This window comes from Amblyomma maculatum, unplaced genomic scaffold (genome assembly GCF_055883805.1).
Source record: "Amblyomma maculatum isolate TAMU_Amacu unplaced genomic scaffold, ASM5588380v1 scaffold_16, whole genome shotgun sequence".
Classification (NCBI taxonomy): domain Eukaryota; kingdom Metazoa; phylum Arthropoda; class Arachnida; order Ixodida; family Ixodidae; genus Amblyomma; species Amblyomma maculatum.
Genome location: NW_028146741.1, coordinates 351,286 through 365,843, shown reverse-complemented (window position 1 = coordinate 365,843; position 14,558 = coordinate 351,286).

Below are 14,558 nucleotides of genomic sequence, written 5' to 3'. Positions count from 1 at the left end.
GAGGTCAGCTAGCTGAGTGGAGCAAGAATGTTGACGGACTAATGAAGTTCATGTGGAAGACTGTTCGCCTCACGTTGCCTTCTCGGAAGGGGCGCGCAAATGTACAGGTAAACTGCTAATCCTGGGAGACGAAGAGTTGGATGTAAGGCACAGGCGGATCTTGGAGCGTGGGCCAAAGTTTTGCCTGCAACCCGATGTAAGTCCAGTTGATCTTCTGGCGGTGTCTCGAAATATTGCTCGTCATGTTTCGGAAGATGAGAAGAGTCGGTTTTTGAGTGAAGCCACGGACGTATTAGCGGCACGGAATTGTAAGCAGAAGCCACGGTACAGTCTGAAACCAGTATGTGATTACCTGGTTGACAACCGATTGCGTCTGATGGTATCTGATAAGGAAGGCTTCTTTGTCGTTGTACCTGACAGCTGTTTCTCTGAAAAAGCCTCGGCCGCGATTGCCAAGAATTTCAAGAAGGACAGGAAGCAAGCTATCGCTTGGTTAGACGATCAGAACCTGAAGGCTTTAAGTTCGAGGGTAAAGGCAGCTACAGACGCCAACTTGGATGTTTTCTTCTCGGCGAAGACGCACAAGACGGACATACCTTTTAGGACCATTGTTTCGGAACGTCGAACATGGCAGTACGAGATTTCGGGATTTTTGAAGAAGCATCTAAAGATGTTAAAAGTTAAGGACCCATTTTTGATTCCAAGTTCTTCTAAGGTGCTAGAATTTTTAATGGACAGAAATCCGGGTAGGTGCTCTGCAATTTATTTTTTATTTAGAACACACTGCAGGCCTACAGTAGGCCCAAGCAGGAGGGGCAAATACACAATATATGCAAAAAGAACAGGATTAGCAGAATTGAAAAATGTTAAATACAAGTTGTAACACAAAATACAACAATAAATACAAGGCTCAGATGCAAAATACAATGAGCATTGATGTGGAGGACTTGTATTATTCTTTGCCGCAGGACGGACTTCTAAGGTGTGTGCAAGACTGCATCACTGCAGATAATGATGAACTGGCATTTAATAATGCGTGCGGTATATCGGTTGCTAGTTTCTTAGAGCTGTTATCCTTTTACCTTAGTTCCACTTTCGTCTGTTGGCAAGGCAGCACGTACATCCAGAAGTCAGGGGTATGCAGTGGGTCGCAGGTCGCTCCTGTGCTCAGCGACATTTTTCTTTCTGAAGTTGACACCGCATTGAAGCCAGGTTTGGATGCCATCGATATAGTAGCATTTCGCTACGTTGATGACCACCTTATTTTCTTGGATAAGGATGGTTTCGATAGTTTGGCGCAAGATGTGTTACGAATGTTCAAAGAGCAAGGTCAGGGCCTGTCTTTTACGTATGAGTTTCCTAAAGATCACCATATACAGTTTCTGGATTTGGACCTATGCTTTGAAGACAATCACATGTATTGGAGCTACAGCCGCAGGTCAGGGAAGCCACTGCTTAGCTTTGAATCGGACCACTCGAAGTTGGTAAAGGATGGGTTGGCGGTCGCATGCATCAAGTCCGCATTACGTAAATCTTGCCATCACCGTGTTGAAGATGCATTTTCACAACAAATTTCGAAGTTTTTGGTGGCAGGCTTTCCAACTGTCCATCTCGCTCGTCTGTCAGAACGTGTTTTAACACGGTCAAGGAAGAGCAAAACGGGGCAGGGTGATGTTGGAGGGGCGACGCGGCGAAAGAAGGTGGCTGCCATACCTTACCTCCATGGCGTTTCGCACCGACTTAAGAAACTGGCGGCAAGGTACGACGTTGACGTTGTATTTACAGCGAAAAACAAGATAGGAGGCTTGTGCGCCAGAGTTAGAAAGGGGCTCGACAGTGTAGCTCGTGATAGGTTTCTTTGTGAAGTGTCACATAAGAAACAGTTCACCACTTGCAGAAAGAATGTGTTCTATCGCGTTCCGCTCAATTGTGGCCGGTGCTACTACGGGCAGACAGGCAGATGTCTAAATGTGCGCCTGACGGAGCACTCTAATTCTCTGGGAGGGAAGGCGAGTTCTAATCTGGCGCTACATGTGCAATCCCGAGAGTATAAGTCAGAGCATGACCCGCCCTTTGTGCGCCTGATTAATAATACGGGTGTAGTTTACAGCAGAGAGTTGGTTGAAGCATTTTACATTGTTAAAGCCGAGGACAAGTGTGTGGCTAAGGTGTCGGTTAGCCTTCATTGTAAGGAATTTGATCTATTAGAAAAGTTGTTAGGTAGGCCTTGACTTTGAATTGGCTTTGAATTTTCTTCTTCATCTTCTTCCCAATTTTCTGCCATTCCATCGGTTGGGTTGTGCGCGATCTTTTCGGAAGGAGTCTTCGTTGTATTCTTCTGATCAATAAACATTCAATTCTTCTTCTTCTTCTTCCTTGATATTTGGCACATACCCACGAAGGGGGATTGGCCAGGGTTCAGTGTGGACTGCCAAATGTCCTACACAAACTGAATTAGTGTATTAAAGTAATTGACAACTAAACAAAAAATAAGATTTAAGATCACAAAAGTTATTGAAGGAAAAAATATGAAGCAAAAATTTGCAGTTTTGTAAATTTGAAATGCAATTAGCAAGGGAATCTGTCCGTAGTTGTGATGTAGTTATGTAAGTAATGACAAATTTGAGGCAGCGCAAATCCTTTCGCACTCGCACCGAAGGAGAGTAGAATCGGGACCGACAACGTAAGTCCCAAGCGTGCAATTGGAGTTTCTAAATGCACCCTCCTCTGATGTGAAAACATTCGGCAAGCGAGAAGGAAGTGATCAATATTTTCAATTTCACCGCAAGCCTCACAAAGGTTTGTGGGGCTGATTCCGCATCTACATAAATAAAGATATAAGCGAGGAATCTTGCATCTCGGGAGAGTCATCGTTACCTCGCACTGCCGTGATTTACATGCTCGAACTTTCCATGAGTATATGAGATGCTGGTATTCGGCTGTAGATAGCAAAGAATCATTGCATGTAGCGGCTAGGTATTGATATCGCTGGAAACGGGACATTCCAAAAATGGTGATATTGGGGATGGTACATGAAACAGATGCATAAATAGCTGATTTAGCCAGGAAATCTGCCGCTTCGTTCTGGAAAATAACGCTGTGTCCGGGGACCCAGATGAAGAGTATTTCTTTCACCCACCCCGGTATGAAATACTTTAGTGAGCGGCTCAACAGAGCATCCCGTGCTGACTCCAGTGACAACAAAACAGAAAGAGAGACTGATAGAAAAATTATTATTGATTGACTGCAGGGAACTTTTAGAAGCGCTAGCCCAATTGCCATAAACTCTGCTAAAAATATCGGTGTGCAATCCAGGACACGCACCGAAAAACTCCAGGAAAGAGACTCCGCAAAAAAATTCCAATCGCAGCTTTGTGCGCAATCACAGACGCATCAGTGGCAATTACAGTGTGATCAGGGAACTTTTCAAGGTGTTCACATAGGAGACTGGATATTAGACTTGAGGGTAAGTGCTTCACATAGATGGAAATATAGAATCATAATTTATATCCACAAAGGACGTTGAGCAACCAATAGGACATATAGAAGCAAGGTCCACACCAATGTTTGTTAAAATGCTCTGCGTAAAAACAACCTGGGGCTTGCAGACCCTTGGCCACTGGTGAGTGAGAAAGAGGGCGGGGTTTGACACAAAAATAGGTATAGCCACACCGGGAGTAGTCTTAAATGATCGCAAGAATGATCTGACAGTTAGAAGGCGGAAAAGGGAGTTAAGGTGCGGAATGCGGGCCTCCAAGTACAGAACAGTGGTAGAGACTGACTGTGGAAGCCCTAGGCAGAGGTGCAGCGCCCGTCTTTCTAAAAGCAGCAAAGGATGCAGCTTATATTTTGGACACCCAGAAAAAAGAATGCAGCCAAATTCTAGAATCGGTCTCACATAGGCTTTGTACAAAAGTAGAAGAGTATCTCGACGCATACCAAATTTCCTGTTACTTATCCGTGTCAGTCTAACAAGGGCACGTTCACCTTTCCGAACATTAGACTTGATGTGAAGCCTCCAATCCATACTAGCATCATACGTAATGCCTAAATACCGCACAGATTCCACTTGAGGTATTACATCTGAGAGGTAGTTTAACGAAACATGTAAGGGGGTTATGGTTTTAAAAACTAGCACACTACATTTGGACGCATTTAAAACCAATTTAATTTTGTCCAACCAGACCTCAAGTGCATTTTGGTAAGCCTGTAGTGAACGATATAGGTCACGAATATATTTTTCAGAGGCGAAGAATGCTATGTCATCTGCATATACATATACAGTGACATCAGGATGAACCGGAATATCGCACATTAATATATTAAAAAGGTCTCTTGTCTGTGCATAGGTGTCTGAGATTAATGAGCCATCAGTGCAAAAGAATTCTCGTCCTTTCAAAAATTCCCTGATCCACGCATAAATGTACAACTGAGGACGTAAGAATGACAACTTGTTAAGTAGAATGCAATGTTCAATGCTGTCATAGGCCTTAGCAATATCGAGCGTCACTAACGCTGATACCTCCTTGTTGTACATTGCAAGGCGAATCCTGCTTTCTAAATCTACATGTGCAGACCATATTGAGCATCCATTGCGGAAACCAATCTGGGAAGAACTAAAAGCATTAACCTGTGAGATATGCTTTGGGAGGCGGCCATGCACAATTCTTTCTATTAATTTTACTAGATTCGAAGTCAAAGCTATCGACCGAATGTTTTCAACATGAAATCCTTTACCAGGGTCTTTCAAGAGCAATATAATTTTCGCCACTTTCCAGACGTACGGCAGCTATGCAGATTCTAATGATTCATTAACCAGATCCAGGAGATCCTGAGTGAAATCATTTGCTAAAATTTTGAGCATACCTACCGTAGCCCAGTCCCAACCTGGAGCCGAGTTTTTCATGGAAGAAAGCACAGATAGGAGTTCTGACCTATCAATCTCAACATAGTCTGAGTAGGAAATGGGAGCGTGCAAGGGAACTCTGCACTGCTCCTGGAAACGTAATGCTAGCCCTTGTGAAATGTGTTCCAACTCATCCCTTGCCTCCTGTGGAGACAACACTCCTGAACTTAATGACTGAGAAAGGTGCGAGTTTCTATTTCGTTCCATGAAACGATAAAAGCCTTCCTGTGCTTAGGGTTTGACAAATAAGTATATAAATTTTCGTTGTACTCGTCCTTTGTCTGCGCTATGGCTCTTTTAAATGACGCCGAACAAAGTTTGTTTAACCAGTTTACTGGGCTCTGGTTATAAGAAAGGCTTTTCCATGCTGCTTTCCTACGGCGGAAGGCTTTCTCACACGCGTCATTCCACCATGGGGATGGCGACTTATTGTTTACTGTAGACCGCACAGTGAACTGGGAATCTACAGTAGCATTCGCAATTGAGGAAAATACCTTTTGTGCTTTGTCGGTCCTACATGAACAAAGGTTTGATTTGAGGGAGGAGCGTAGCGAAGCTGCATATTTGGCGTTGTTTACTAGTTTACGGTCCAAAGTTCTATCTCGTGTTGTGCTCATCATGATGGTAAATGTTATTGGAAAGTGGTCACTAGATGTACCACTGTTTACTGTGGACCATCCTCCTATACCTATCCCACCTGCTGCCAGGGATAAATCGATGACAGATTGCGAATTTCGGCGCATGAAGGTTATAGCTCGAGAATTGCAGCAGCGCACAGCATTTGCCGACATCCACGTCCATAACAGCTGTCCACATGCGTCGGAGTAGTTATCCCAAAGAGTATGGTGCGAGTAAAAATCACCTGCGATAACTACCCTATTAGAATTTGTAAGTAATCTGTCAAAATAGTCTGTGCTACGTACACCTGTGGGGCAGTAGACGTTAGTGACTGTGACAGGGCTACAATGCGGCAATGTGATATCTACAGCCAAAATCTCACACTCAGGATTCATTATTGTTTTGCTTATTTTTGGCCGGTGACATAATTTTGATGATATCAAACTTAATAAACCATCGGCCCTACCGTTTACACGATCGGCGCGGAAAACATGAAATTTCTTTAAGGTAAATGACTTTGCGGGGGAGAGCCAAGTTTCTTGAAAAAGCACTGTGTGGCTTATGTGTTGAAAGGGGAAGATATAATTCTGGAAGTGAAGATAAAATAGAGCGACAATTCCACTGCAGAACTTGTACACCTGCCATGATTACTTACCTAAAATGGAGGCCGCAACAGCCTCTTTTAACACATCGGTTTGATGTAAAATTTTGGAAGGCCCTTTTTTAGCTTTGGTCTGGGAAATGGAGGACTTAGAGGTGAGCTAGAAGCACGGCGCTTTTGAGTAGGGCATGCCATTTCAACATCATTAGAGCAAATACCTTTGCGAGAAATGCCTACAGGGACACTGTCGATTGGGTGCACTTGAGCCAGCACTAGCGGAGAATCTGCATTTAAACTTTCAGCACAGGTTTGAGATGAAATAGATGCTGGAGTCAGCACAGGTTGAGGTGGGCAAGATGACTGGCTACCAACAATACTAGACAAAGCTTCAGTAAAGCTGGTAAGCATACGGTCAACCACGACAGAAAGGGCTTTTTCAACCGTTTTCACAATTGCGGTAGACAACGTGGTCTCAAAGTCTGGAGTAGAAGGACGCACACAGTTGGCATAAGTGTGCCTTTTCCGATCACGAAGGGCATACGCATCTGCTCGAGAGCAACGATTCTCTTGAATTAATTCTAGTAACGCCTGCTCCTGAGATCGTTTATCACAACTGGCGTCATCAGCCGAGTGCTCATTACAGCACAGACAACAGCTAGGTCTTGCAGCGGTACAGCTATTAGAAGAGTGTCCTTCCCCACACACCCTGCATCTTGTCGTAGACTTACACGCTCTTCCACTGTGTCCAAATTGCCAACAGTTGGTAGATTGAAGGAGGCGAGGACGTAGCGGGTCAATGCGATAAATAATTGACCAAATTTTTAACTCAGATGGACACATGAGACCGGCAAATGTTGTTATAACTGACTATGTAGCAAAACGCACCCCGGCCACTATGCGAGAGCAGCGATACACTGAAAGAACACCAGCTCCTGCGTCCTGAAAATCCTCCAAAATTTCTTGAGCAGTAGATGCAGGATCCACTCCACGCACAATAGCACAATACCCTTAGTGCAAGCCAGCTGTTCAGGAATAAAGGTTTTGACAGGAATCGATGTAAAAGAACTGCAGCGTAGCAGATCTGACACACAATTAATGTTTGCAGATTTGCAAACTATACCTCGTCTCCCAAAAGGTCGCACCTCAGAGATATCAAGGTTGTGATCCGTCAGACTTTTGAGTTGCTGCTGAATAGTTTTCGGATTTGTCATTTTCAGCATTCCATCGCCTATCGGTATGAGTGCGACAGGAACCACATCGACACCATTTTTAGCAAATGATTCCAGAGGCAAGCTTTCATTCGGCAGGCTGGCGAACCAATCTGCCGAGCCCCCTCCCGGGGAGGTGAACGACATGCCTGTGCGCAAGATAATGACACATTTACATTACCAAATCCTATAAAGCTAGCCTGAACCCTGACCAAAACCCCCCTGAACGTGGAAAGGCCTCACCACGAAGAAGCACCAGGCACCGAACACCTTGAGGACTTCCAGGACAGCTTTTGAGTAGCCTTCTTCTGGCTGTAGCTAGCACCGGATTACCACGACGATCACGGAACAACTCGCAAGCTCCAGGAGCCAGTGAACTCAATGGCAGCTGACGCGGCGGTCTTCTTCCTGTGCAAGCTAAAGCATCACTTGTCCGACACCTCCTTCTTCTAGTTGATAGTCCAGCCTTGTCCTGTCCTCTTCTTCCTGTGTCTCGTCCTTTGGCTGGTTAAGTATGAACCCTTACCAACGTGCCCAGTCGTCAACCTTGTTGAATTTCGACACTAGGTTTACTACCCAATACATCGAAAAACTAGATTTTGAGACTAGGAGTTTCCAATAACCTCGAAGAGCTCATTGAGACTGCAACGAACTCGCAATACCAGAGACTGTTGCGCAGTCATACTGGTCGGAGCATTTGGGAGAAACTAGGCTATGAGCCGCAAGCATGCTCCAGACGAACAAACTAGGTTCCTAGACAGGTTATGGAGAAATTAAAAATACCTCCGCTCCCCACAAACGTGCACTCCGTCTACCATGAAAGCCGGAGGACTGATAGAGCAGCAGCCCTACTAGCCCGTTTTGAGGGCAGACAAGACGTCTTATATACAGATGCCGCACAAAGCGTGGATGGTATGGGACGCGTTTCAGTAGCAACTAGAGAAAACGGGGGCTTGGTAGTTTGCTGCAGCACTCGACACTCGACCGCAACGGAGGCGGAAGAGGTGGCCATTGCGCTAGCTCTAATTCAACAACAGGTCAAAACTATGGTTACAGACTCAAAATCAGCGATTAGAAACTTTGACACGGGCCGCATTTCAGCCATAGCATCAAAAGTGTTGTCCAGTGGTCTCTCACCGGCAGAGCAGGTCGCGCTCTTTGGACACCGGCGCACCAGGGGTTGAGAAAGCGCGCGTACTGGCCCGAGGATTAGCTACCTTCCGGGATTCCAGTAACGTCTTGTATGCAACCCCGTGCCCTTTCAGGTTTCAGGTTTTTTATTTTCAGAAATGTATTACACAAATTGGTATGATTTATTTGGTACAGAAGGAGGTCCCAAAGCGAAGCTGTCAGTTGGACCTCCTATAACAAAATGTTTAAAACAAATTCACAAATATGGCAGAAATTGAACATTAAAATATGTTTAAATCCATGAACAACAAGAACAACAATACATAAAAAAAGAAAAAAATAACTGTGGTTATAATTACTTCGTTAATAAAAAAATGTTTTGATGTTATTAGTGAAGAGCCTATACGATCGAACCGTTTTAACATATGAGGGTAGTGAATTCCATAGAGTTATAGCTGAAAACAAAAGGGTTTGTTTGCCATAATTAGTGTTAACTCTGGGAAGTAACAAATTGTCGTTTTGGGAAAATTTAGTCAGATTACTGTTTATGAGGGAAGATGACGGAAGCGCAGTAATGACAATGTCACCATTGTGAGCGCTGTATATAAGTGTGGCTAATCTTAGGTGGAGCAGACTCAGTAAAGGGAGGATATTAAGATTTCGATATATAGGGGCAGCTGAGGCAGGGGACGGTGAAAAGGTAAGTATCCGAATTTGCGAGTTTTGTAAATGACGGATGCCTGACATATGAGTGAGATATGTAGTTCCCCAGGATGATATGTAGTAGGTTAAGTGACTGTGAACAAATGCCAAATAAAGCGTCCGAAGAATATGGGGCTGAAAGTAATGACGTGTGCGAAGAAGCACCCTAATGCCAAAGGCAACTTTTTTGCATAATGATTCAGTGTGCATGTTAAATTTTAAATGTTCGTCTAGTAGGATGCCAAGAAATGTAGTACATTTAGAAAGTGGAATTATGTGGTTATCCAAATAAAGCGGAGCAATATTAATCGCGATTAATATTGCCGTTCGACGATGACCTTAATACCTATCGAGATATCCCAACTTATTACAAATTAGGCAGATCAGTATTTCCAAATGCGTGTAAGCAACTCACCAAAAGCGTAGAGGTTATTGGGCGTAAGCTACAAACTGGAGTATTCCCGAACCCCCAGCTTTAGAGCAAGTGACATCCGGAAATGTTTCGCCCCAGGTGCAAACTTTGCGATGGCATAGTGGACATGATCCGCATGATATGGAAATGTCCTTGTCTTGGAGAACCTGGCAGAACAGATGAGTCTTGGGAAGCACTACTTCTCGAACAGGACGAAAAAGGGCAACGTGTAGTCATTCGTCTCGCCCTGGCCGCTGCTCAGATCCAGGAGATCCAGGTCGACGGCTGAAGGGGGAGGACATGGCTGGGAGAAAGCTGCGCCTCGGATCCTCACCAACCTTTTGACGGGTACAAATAAATGTTATTTCTATCTCTCTCTGCTTATGAGGTTCATCAGAATAAAAGAGAGACACTTGCACCGAATCGAAATTATGGTGTCATCTGTGGCTAGTCCTCTCTCGTTATCAGCCTCTGGTACAGCAAACGAGACAGGTATCCAGCTGCTGGTGAGGAACTCTAGTTTCATTCGTTGCCACGTACACAGCTTTTATAGATGAACAGTTCGTTTCTATGCCGCAAGATGGCTTTACAGTCTGCAAACGTAGAGGTTCAGACCACGTAGTACTGTTTCTACTATGTAAGATCCGATACGACCATTGCCTTTGTGCTAAGCCGCCTCGTCGACGCCCTTCCCTACCTCTTTCTATCTCGTACCGAGGAAGACAAGATCAACTGTCTCATCCGCGAAACCTATAAGTCGGCTCTCGGGCTTCCCACTTCCACCCCCACTTCTCGTCTACTGGCGATGGGCGTCCACAATACTGTTTCAGAACTTGTGGAGGCCCATCACGTGGCACGTAAGAAGGGCAAGTAAGTAAGAAGGGGAGAGAAGGGCAGAGCCCTTCTTACTTCCCTTCGCTTGACCCCTCTCTCCCCTGTCTGCGTCATCCATTCCTTGCCTAGCTCCCTCGCCTCCATGCTCACTGTCAAGCCCCTTCCCAAGAACATGCACCCTGATCATCATGCCGCTCGCCGATCTTCCCGCGCCTCCACCCTCTGGTGCCAGTACGGTACACGGTCTGACGCCGTGTATGTTTATGTAACACCCTAACTCTCGCATCCCGCCTATGCCCTGGCCACTGTTTCCAATACACGAACCCCATCTACGTCGCCACTGTCCCTACTCTCACTTCCACTGCCGCAGAGGAAGCAGTCATCGTCCTCGCCATTGCCAACACACCAGCCCTTTTCATATTTAGCGACTCTAAGACCGCAGTCCGCAACTTTGCAAAGGGTAGAATCTCTTCCTCTTTGCTCAATATTTTTAAGCACTCTTCCCCCCATCCCGTCCGATCCAACGAGTATTGCCGTTCCCCTAAAACTGCAGCAACGGAAGTGCCGGGTGCGTAACTGAAAAATAAAACACAGTCTTACGTTTTATTTAAGAATGAAGCGCAGTACGGAAACTGAAATGAAATATTAATAAAATAGTTTTATGGCTTAAAATTACTTACTGTAAGGAGCGTAATACATCAGTGGCGTCCGTCGCGCCATCTTTGCGACATTGAAATAGTTATTTTGAAATATCGGTGAGGTGTAAATCCGTTAAAAATAGTTTAAAGCCTGTTAAAAGGCGATTGTTGCTGAGAGCTGTGTCTGAACGCAACCTAAAGGTAACATGCACTCACTGGATACAGGAGTTGATTACAGTGAAGGTAATTGTCTAACCGTTGCTATACCGCCATTCCCTGGCTGCGTTCGCGGCTGATTTTGTTGCTGTTAACAACAAAAAACATGGTATTGTGCAACCTAAAGGGGAACATACCTCAGGAAATAAGGTCATACTTTATTTGAATGTTGTGAATTTAAGAAAAAATTAAAAATTATCCGTACGGGGATCGAACACATGTCTTTCGATAAGGTACGTGGTGTGAATCAACAGCGCCACAAAAACGACGGGTAATGCGGTCTTTAAATGCGCTCTTATGCGTTTGATTCAACGTACTAAAGATGGCGCGACGGACGCAACTAGCACGATCAAAGGATTTCTGGAAGCGATTTTAATCCAGCAAATTATTTTATTGCGTACGCATTTTAATTTATGCACTTCAATGTATACTCAGAAAACATATAGCTTTATTGATTTCCTTTATATTGTGTTTTATTTTTAGTGACGTCACCTGGCACTTCCGTTGCTGCAGTTTTCAGGGACTGGCAACACGCCCTATTCAACTCTTCTGGGTTCCGGCTTGCGCAGGGCACCCTGTAAATGAGCGGCAAATTCCATCGCTCGCGAGATGTCCGACCGAGCTGGCCCCCTCCACCCCAGGATGGACACGCGTGACCCCGCCTCACCTTCCACGACATCACCCTTCACTACTGCAACTCCCGCTTATCCCTCCCTCCCCCTCACAAGTTCCTATCTAAAATCGAACAGAATACGTGGCGCCATTAACAGGCCCACACTTTCCTTTCCCCTGCACGCCTTGCCCTGATTCATCCCGGTGCCTTCTCGCCCAAATGCACGTTTTGCAGCTCTCCCCGAACAGACTATGCTCACACTCTGCACTCTTGTCCGGCGCACTTGCCCCCCCCCCCCCCCCCCCCCCGCGTCTTCTGGCAAATAAACAGCCCGCAGCTGTGCGAGGCTGCTTTGGCCAGCTTGGAGCCGCATATTCATCAGGGGCTTACGACCTGGGCAGCGGAAGTCGCCACCAGGCGTGACCTGGAAGCCACGATTAGCAGCGGGAAGGCCACCCATGGAACGGCGGCAACATAATTTTATTTATTTTTTTGGCATTCACTAAATCAAGTTTTTATCACCACCACCACGGAAACAGACCAAGAATCTTCTGCTATGTTGTTTGCGCTGTCGCATTGATCGGTTAAGCTGGATCGTGATATCACACCCACTTGGCATAACGTGGGTAATTCAAACCAAGTCCGGTATAGCGGGGTCTTTCCAAGTTAGCCAGCCAAGAGAGAGGTAGAAATTGGTGGAGTCTATGGAGTGATCAATGACTGGTGACGAGGCTATTGCAGTTATTTCGCACTGGGAGAAAACAATCGCAGCGGATTCCAACCGGTAGTGCTCGAACCTGGGTGCTTTCAGTCGTGTAACCAGGTTTCATCATCATCATCATCCTCAGCCTGACTATACCCACTGCAGGGCGAATGCCTCTTCCATATTCCTCCAATTGACCAGGTCCTGTGCTAGCTGCATTCACTTGACCCCTTGAGATTGAGAAGTAACAATGTTAAAGTGGGGTCAAAGATTCGCTATTTTGATGCGCCGCCTCCCTGATGAGGTTATAAGTAGGTTTGAGCTCATGGCCTTCGTGATCATGTGCGCCATTGCACCGGGGCTGATCGTGGTGGCCATGCTTAAACCTCTGCAGTTTGACTCAGCGGCTTCCGGATGGCGCCACATGTGCAGTGTAAACTGCAGCACACCAGGCTCATAGCCACAAAAAGTCTGTATCGCTGGAATTTGCTCCACTACCTGAAGCGGCAACAACCGATCGAGCATTTGAAGTTTCTGCAATGGCTCAGGCAAGTCAACATCATTTGCGCCTTCAGCAGCCTCTCGTGCCCTCCAATTTCCATGAATGTGCCAATGAAGACATCGAACACTGGATATACCAGTTCGAGCCAGGGGCTCACTTCAATCATTCAGTGGAGCCCTGCTCAGAAGCTGGGCAACGTACATTTCGAGCTTGAAGCCTGCGCTAAAACGTGGTATGAGAATAGGAAGGCCAGTCTTCAACACTGGAATTTCTTCCTGCATGTGTTGCGCGATGTTTTTGCCAGCCATGAGCACCGGGATCGTGCACGCCGCCTCCTAGAATCTCGTGTGGAACAGCGTAACGAGAGCATGGCCATGTTCGCTGAGGTGGTGACCCGTCTTTATCGGTAGGCTGATACCAACATGACGGAATCATCGAAGGCACCACCTGATGCAGGGCGTAAAAGAACCCCTCTTCACTGGTTTTGGTTAGCGGTACTCCTCAAGCCGTTATAAACTTTATCAGAGCCTACCCTCATCGAACGAGCCCTGCTGTAATGAGGCCGGCGCATTGAGTATGCCGGCGGTCAGCCCTTCAAGAACGTGGTCACTTTGCAAGGCCCCACTCAAGATATCTCGCTGCGTGAGCTGACCCGTGACGTAGTTCGCGAGAAGCGCCTCAAATTCCACCTCGGAGCCACGTTCCATAAGCGACGCAGCAGCTCTCCGTCGGCCAGCGGTGTCTCCCGCGCAGCATCTTCATTTTGAATCACAGCCGCCACCCGCTTCTCAGCCACCTTCCTACGAGCATCCTACTATCCGTCACCCCATCAGGGCCCCATCATGCAGCCACCTGTTCGGAAGGCAGACATCTGGCACACTCTTTTCCAGCGGTCGCTGTAATACCACTGCTGAGAACCCGGCCATGTTTACAGCCGTTGCCCTTTTCGGGGTTTCAGTCTCATAATCTGTGGGTCGTGAGTCGAGTTGTAGCGAGAGCTGCACTACGCCAGCCGTTTCGCCTCTTCGCCGTGATCGCACTTTCGTCGTGGTCGTACCTTGGCCGTGGTCGCACTTACCTTGAGCCTTACTTTACTCTATCGCTACTCTCTCTGCGCTGCAGATTTAACCATAGCCCTCATCATGACCAACTAGTACTAATTATCCATGAGGCATGACTAAATATTCATGAGTAATGATATGACGTTACCACATAATGACGTCATTGGCTGTAACGTCACGACCTACTACGACGTCATCATGACGTCTCATTCAGCAATGTTTAATAACCAGAGGTCACAACCGGTCATGACGTCACGACTGGTTATGACGTCACCAGGCAATTTACCAGACCTAAGGGAGGATTATCAGCGGAAGCACAGTGGGGCGAGAGGGACCTTCAATCACATAATTCTGGAGTGTCCACAGTCTCCAGCGATGAAACAAAATATAACAAGTAGAGAAGTCTGGGATAC